At 41.5% G+C, this 6,513-nt stretch overlaps 2 non-coding genes across 2 annotated transcripts; one reads left to right on the top strand and one right to left on the bottom strand.

Annotated features, from left to right (window-relative positions):
* Positions 1 to 256: 256 nt before the first annotated feature.
* Positions 257 to 328, top strand: TRNAR-UCU (transfer RNA arginine (anticodon UCU)). The gene has a single exon. It is a non-coding gene; the product is annotated as a tRNA-Arg (tRNA).
* A 1,656-nt stretch (positions 329 to 1,984) lies between these two features.
* On the bottom strand, positions 1,985 to 2,066 carry TRNAY-GUA (transfer RNA tyrosine (anticodon GUA)). The gene has a single exon. It is a non-coding gene; the product is annotated as a tRNA-Tyr (tRNA).
* Positions 2,067 to 6,513: the final 4,447 nt, after the last annotated feature.

The following is a 6,513-nucleotide window of genomic DNA, read 5'->3' as shown; positions in this document are numbered from 1 at the left end:
CTTTTATCCACTAGTTACCCCTCTTTAGTTTAAGAGTATAGAGCAGTTTGGTAGCTCATAAGGCTCATAACCTTGGGGTTGCGGGTTCAATTCCCACTACCGGCTCCATACTCCTTCTTTATGATATATGCATGATATAATATATACATCATGCATTTGTATCTGGATTTTTTGATTTCCTAAAAGAGTTTTGGTCTAACAGTTTTTTCTCGGAAGAAGAAAAAAAATAAAAGAAAGAATAAAATATGAAAGAAAAGCGTCCATTGTCTAATGGATAGGACAGAGGTCTTCTAAACCTTTGGTATAGGTTCAAATCCTATTGGACGCAATCTTATTTCTATCTATTCTTTAAATAACTATACTAAACTAAAAACAAAGAAAACTTTTTTGCATGATTCAAATGAAAAATCTTTCTCAACGATTCCTATTCTACTAACAAGAGTAGACATGCAAAATTTATTTGTTAGTGAAGAGAAAACCGTTCCAGCTCTTCTTGAATAACTTCCTTCAAAAGGATTTCCGCTTGCTCGGTGAATGTCTTGCTAGAAGATATAATTTCTTGGAATTGAGGTTTAGTATCTTTTAGATGTTTACGTAACTCATCCAGAAATTTATTTACCTGTTCAATTTCTAACGAATCAAGATATCGTCTTGTTCCGGTATAAATAGTAGCTATCTGCTCTTCCACTGGGAGAGGATTTGCCTGGGATTGTTTAAGCAATTCCCTTAATCGTCGACCGCTTGCCAATTGATTCTGACTTGTTTTATCGAGAGCAGAGGCGAATTGTGCAAAGGCTTGTAACTCTGCGAATTGAGCTAGTTCCAATTTTGATTTGCCAGCTACTTGTTTCATGGCTTTAATTTGAGCCGCGGATCCTACTCTGGAAACAGAAATACCCACATTAATAGCGGGTCGAATTCCGGCATTGAATAGATCCGCAGATAAGAATATTTGTCCATCTGTAATGGAGATTACATTAGTAGGAATATAGGCGGAAACGTCTCCAGATTGAGTCTCAACTATTGGTAAAGCGGTCATACTTCTTTCGCCTAAAAGAGAATTTAATTTAGCGGCTCTTTCTAAAAGGCGTGAATGCAAATAAAAAACATCCCCTGGATAAGCCTCACGGCCGGGAGGTCTTCTTAATAGAAGGGACATTTGGCGATAAGCTTGTGCCTGTTTGGAGAGATCATCATAAATTATTAAAGTATGCCGTTCGCGGTGCATAAAATACGAAACCTAAGGACTCGATCGTATGGATATGGAAAATACAGGATTTTCGATCCTAGCGGGAAAAGGAGGGAAATGGATACTCAATTTAAAGTGAGTAAACAGAATTCCATACTCGATCTCATAGATCCCTATAGAATTCTGTGGAAAGCCGTATTCGATGAAAGTCGTATGTACGGCTTGGAGGGAGATCTTTCCTATCTTTCGAGATCCACCCTACAATATGGGGTCAAAAAGCCAAAAAAATAAGTGATTTTAGCCCTTATAAAAAGAAAATGGATTCTTGAACCTCTTTCACGCTCATGTCACGTCGAGGTACTGCAGAAAAAAGAACTGCAAAATCCGATCCAATTTTTCGTAATCGATTAGTTAACATGGTGGTTAACCGTATTATGAAAGACGGAAAAAAATCATTGGCTTATCAAATTCTCTATCGAGCCGTGAAAAAGATTCAACAAAATAGACGAATCATATACTACATACCCACATATTATACGTGGGTATAGTGAGAGTGACATAACTAGTATGTCGTGATTTTTTATCACTAAAAATGGATAATAATCCAGCCTTCAATAAGAAAAACTCTTTTGTTTGTAAGAAAGGAATGAGAGAGATATGGATTAGAAAAAAAATTTCCCTTTTTTCTTTATCTTTTATTTCTATAGATCAGACATTTTATTTTATGGAAGAAAAACAAATGGAAGAAAAACAAAAGGATTTAGTTCATATTCATGAAGCCCTAGATTTTTGGTTTGGGCCGAGCTGGATTTGAACCAGCGTAGACATTGTCAACGAATTTACAGTCCGTCCCCATTAACCACTCGGGCATCGACCCAGGAAGAATTTATTCTAGGGTTTTTGCTAATCTATGATTAACCTCCTTTCATAATACTCCCTACCCCCAGGGGAAGTCGAATCCCCGCTGCCTCCTTGAAAGAGAGATGTCCTGAACCACTAGACGATAGGGGCATCACTAGACGATAGGGCCATATACAACCGCTCGTGATTATACTATAATCATAGTATGAGCAGTTTTTTGGAATTGTCAATATACTCGAAAAGTATAAATAGATCCAAAGCAAAGAGTTTTTCCAACTTTTCTGTTATGTTTTCATCTAGGATTTTTTTTAGTTGATCGTTATAGATTAATTCTCCGTGCTTCATTTAGTGTTCAGACCAAAAATGCATCCATCCCGCACTAAGTCATAAAATTCTCTAAAAATATAGAGAAAGTTTCAAAAACAAAGAAAAAAAGTGAATCAATTTAGTAGAAAAGTACTCTATCAGATTCGAACCAATGACTTACGTCTTAGCACGAGATTACTCTACCACTAATTTAAAAAGCCCTTTATCGGATTTGAACCGATGACTTATGCTTTACCATGGCATTACTCTACCACCGAGTTAAAAGGGCTTTTTATTTAATTCAAAAATTAGCCACTTGGATTTCCCATTATGGGTCCACTGCATAATGTACATATTATATATATAATATATAGAGATAGAGAGAGAGACATTATGTAGAGATTGTATATGTATATATCGATATTTTGAGAGCTCAAAATAAAATTAATAAAAAAACATACCCTACATAACATATCCAACTCTTCTTGGTTCAGGGTTTTTCGTTTCCAAAGACTAGTAAAATAGGCGGATTCTGGAACCCCAAGGATTCAATGGTATATGGATATGGAAAATATAAGACTCAATGGTAGAGTACACGGCTTTTAAGTGCGACTATGATCTTTTACACATTTGGATGAAACAACAAATTCGTCCAGACTCTTGGTAGAGTCTAGAAGACCACGACTGATCCTCAAAGGTAATGTGTTCCACTTATTGAACAGGGTCTATGGTCGGTCCGTGACCCCTGGACGCCGAGGGCGTCCTTGGGGTGATCTCGTAGTTCCTACGGGGTGGAGACAATGGGGTCGGTCCATGGATTTTCCTTCCTTTTGCTACATTTCGCTCAAAGGGTTGAAGGGAGATAGTGCATCAAGTTATTCGCAAGGGCCAACTTGGTCCTCTTCCCCAGGGATCCCAGATGAGGGAAGCCTAGGAGAGCCGCCGACTCCAACTATCGTCCATGTACGATCCATACTAGATCTGACCAACTGCCCATCCTACCTCCTCTACCTTTTTGACAGCCCATCTTTTTGTCTCATATTCCCATGTCTTCCGGCTACTTTATCCCCAACTTTGATTTCACGTTTCTGTAAAATATATACACGAACCATTATGTCGAGCGGGTCCCTTTGGATCCATTTCACATCGATGAATGGAAGAGATAATTAAATTAATTAGGCCTTGAACTTCTACTTCCGTTTAGAATTTAGGCATTATTTTTCCCCTTGCTTCCGAAAAAAGAGTCAAGAAACACTAATGGCAACCCTTCGAGTCGACGAAATTCATAAAATTCTCCGCGAACGTATTGAACAATATAATAGGAAAGTAGGGATTGAGAATATAGGTCGCGTAGTTCAAGTGGGGGATGGGATTGCTCGTATTATAGGTCTTGGTGAAATAATGTCAGGTGAATTAGTCGAATTTGCAGAAGATTCCACTTCTAGATAGAGAAAAAAACTAAAGGAGAATACTTAATAATACGGCGAAACATTTATACAAAACACCTATCCCGAGCTCACGCAAGGGAACCGTAGACAGGCAAGTGAAATCCAATCCACGAAATAATTTGATCCATGGACGGCACCGTTGTGGTAAAGGTCGTAATTCCAGAGGAATCATTACCGCAAGGCATAGAGGGGGAGGTCATAAGCGCCTATACCGTAAAATAGATTTTCGACGGAATCAAAAAGACATATCTGGTAGAATCGTAACCATAGAATACGACCCTAATCGAAATGCATACATTTATCTCATACACTATGGGGATGGTGAGAAGAGATATATTTTACATCCCAGAGGGGCTATAATTGGAGATACTATTGTTTCTGGTACAAAAGTTCCTATATCAATGGGAAATGCCCTACCTTTGAGTGCGGTTTGAACTATTGATTTACGTAATTGGAAGTAACCAATTAGGTTTACGACTGATCCTATTCATGGGGATTCCATAAATATCCCATTTCAAAAATCGAGACAATCGGGACTTTTCGGAGATTGGATGCAGTTACTAATTCATGATCTGGCATGTACAGAATGAAAACTTCATTCTCGATTCTACGAGAATTTTTATGAAAGCGTTTCATTTGCTTCTCTTCAATGGAAGTTTCATTTTCCCAGAATGTATCCTAATTTTTGGCCTAATTCTTCTTCTGATGATCGATTCAACCTCTGATCAAAAAGATAGACCTTGGTTCTATTTCATCTCTTCAACAAGTTTAGTAATAAGCATAACGGCCCTATTGTTCCGATGGAGAGAAGAACCTATAATTAGCTTTTCGGGAAATTTCCAAACGAAGTTGCTGTAATCAAAGACGCATTGCCCCAAATGCCTCTAGAAAGATCCGAAGTAATTCGAGCTGTAATTGTACGTACATGTAAAGAGTTCAAATGCGAAGACGGTATAATAATCCGCTATGATGACAATGCTGCGGTTATAATTGATCAAAAAGGCAATCCAAAAGGATCTAGATAGAGAAAAAAACTAAAGGAGAATACTTAATAATACGGCGAAACATTTATGCACATACCCGTTATCTCAAGTTTTCGATCAAACGAATCCATTGACACAAACTGTTCATGGGTGAAAAGTGAGTTGTTTAGGTCCTGGAGGGTTGACGGGGAGAACCGCAAGTTTTCGGAGCCGAGATATTCATCCGAGTCACTATGGGCGTATTTGTCCAATTGACACGTCTGAAGGAATCAATGTTGGACTTACTGGATCCTTAGCAATTCATGCGAGAATAGATCACTTGTGGGGATCCATAGAGAGTCCGTTTTATGAAATATCTGCTGAGAAAGCAAAAGAAAAAAAAGAGAGACAGGTGGTTTATCTATCACCAAATAGAGATGCCGGTCTTAGGATCACAGCGGACCTCGAAGTCAAAAAGCTCATCGAGCAGGGGTGATTCACAGCTCGTCGTCAGGCAAATCAACAAGGATTATCAGAGCCCGTAGATGGAAGCTTACGTCGATGAAGTGAGGAAACTGGAGGAGCGCTTTGACGGGATACAGGCGGAGCATGTCCCCCCAGTGGACAATGACGTTGCCGACTACTTGTCAAAGCGTGCTGCCCTTAAGCTACATGTGGAACCAGGTACTTTTGTGCTTCGTTTAACTCAACCATCTGTCGAACCATCGACAGGGCAAAACTAGCGGAGGAAACTAGGCCCCGGCAAGTACTTCCCCACCGAGCTCCCTGGAGCCGCCGGCGAAGGAGTTGCCATGGATGCCGAGCCTACCGTGGGAAAACCGACTCCGGCGGGGCGCCAGGCCCTTGCCGCAGAGGCAACCATTCCCGCGGCAGAGGAAATGCCTTTGGTCCTTGCCGTCGAGCCACAGGCTCCGGCATGGGTGCAACACACCGTCCGATTCCTCCAAATGGGAGAGCTTCCTGAGGAGCAGGAAGAGGCAGAGAGAGTAGCCCGCCGGTCTGCTCTATACCAATTCATTGACAACGTCTTGTACAAAAAAAGACCGAATGGGGTGAAATTGAAGTGCATCTCCCGGGAGGAAGGACTAGAGCTCTTGGCGAATATACATGGAGGCATATGTGGCCCCCACATAGGGTCGAGGGCCCTTGCTGGCAAGGCTTTCCGGCAAGGTTTCTTCTGGCCCACTGCCCTCTAGGATGTGAGGGCACTAGTAACCAAGTGTGAAGTGTGCCAGTTCCATTCAAAGAAACTTCATCAGCTAGCTCAAGCCTTGTAGACAATCCCTCTCTCCTGGCCATTCTTGGTCTGGGGGCTCGACATACTGGGCCCCTTTCCCTGCGCCGGCAGGGGCTTTGAGTACTTGTACGTTGCAATCGACAAGTTCACAAAGTGGCCTGAGGTGGAAGCAGTGAGGAAGGTGACAGCATAGTCAGCCATCAAGTTCTTCAAGGGGCTAGTTTGCCGTTTTGGTGTACCCAACAGGATCATCACCGACAACGGCACCCAGTTCACAAGCCACGCCTTCATGCAGTACATCGAGGATCTCGGCAGCAAGGTCTGTTTTGCTTCTGTGGCGCACCCACGAAGCAACAGCTAAGCAGAGAGAGCAAATGCTGCAGTTCTGCGAGGCTTGAGAACAAAGACTTTTGACAGGCTGCGCAAGAGTGGAAGGCGCTGGATTGACGAGTTGCCGATGGTTCTTTGGTCGATCAGAAGGACGCCAAA

Source organism: Triticum aestivum, chromosome 6B (genome assembly GCF_018294505.1).
Source record: "Triticum aestivum cultivar Chinese Spring chromosome 6B, IWGSC CS RefSeq v2.1, whole genome shotgun sequence".
Lineage (NCBI taxonomy): Eukaryota > Viridiplantae > Streptophyta > Magnoliopsida > Poales > Poaceae > Triticum > Triticum aestivum.
The sequence above is the reverse complement of the archived record's forward strand: the minus strand, read 5'-3'. Positions and strand labels throughout refer to the sequence as shown.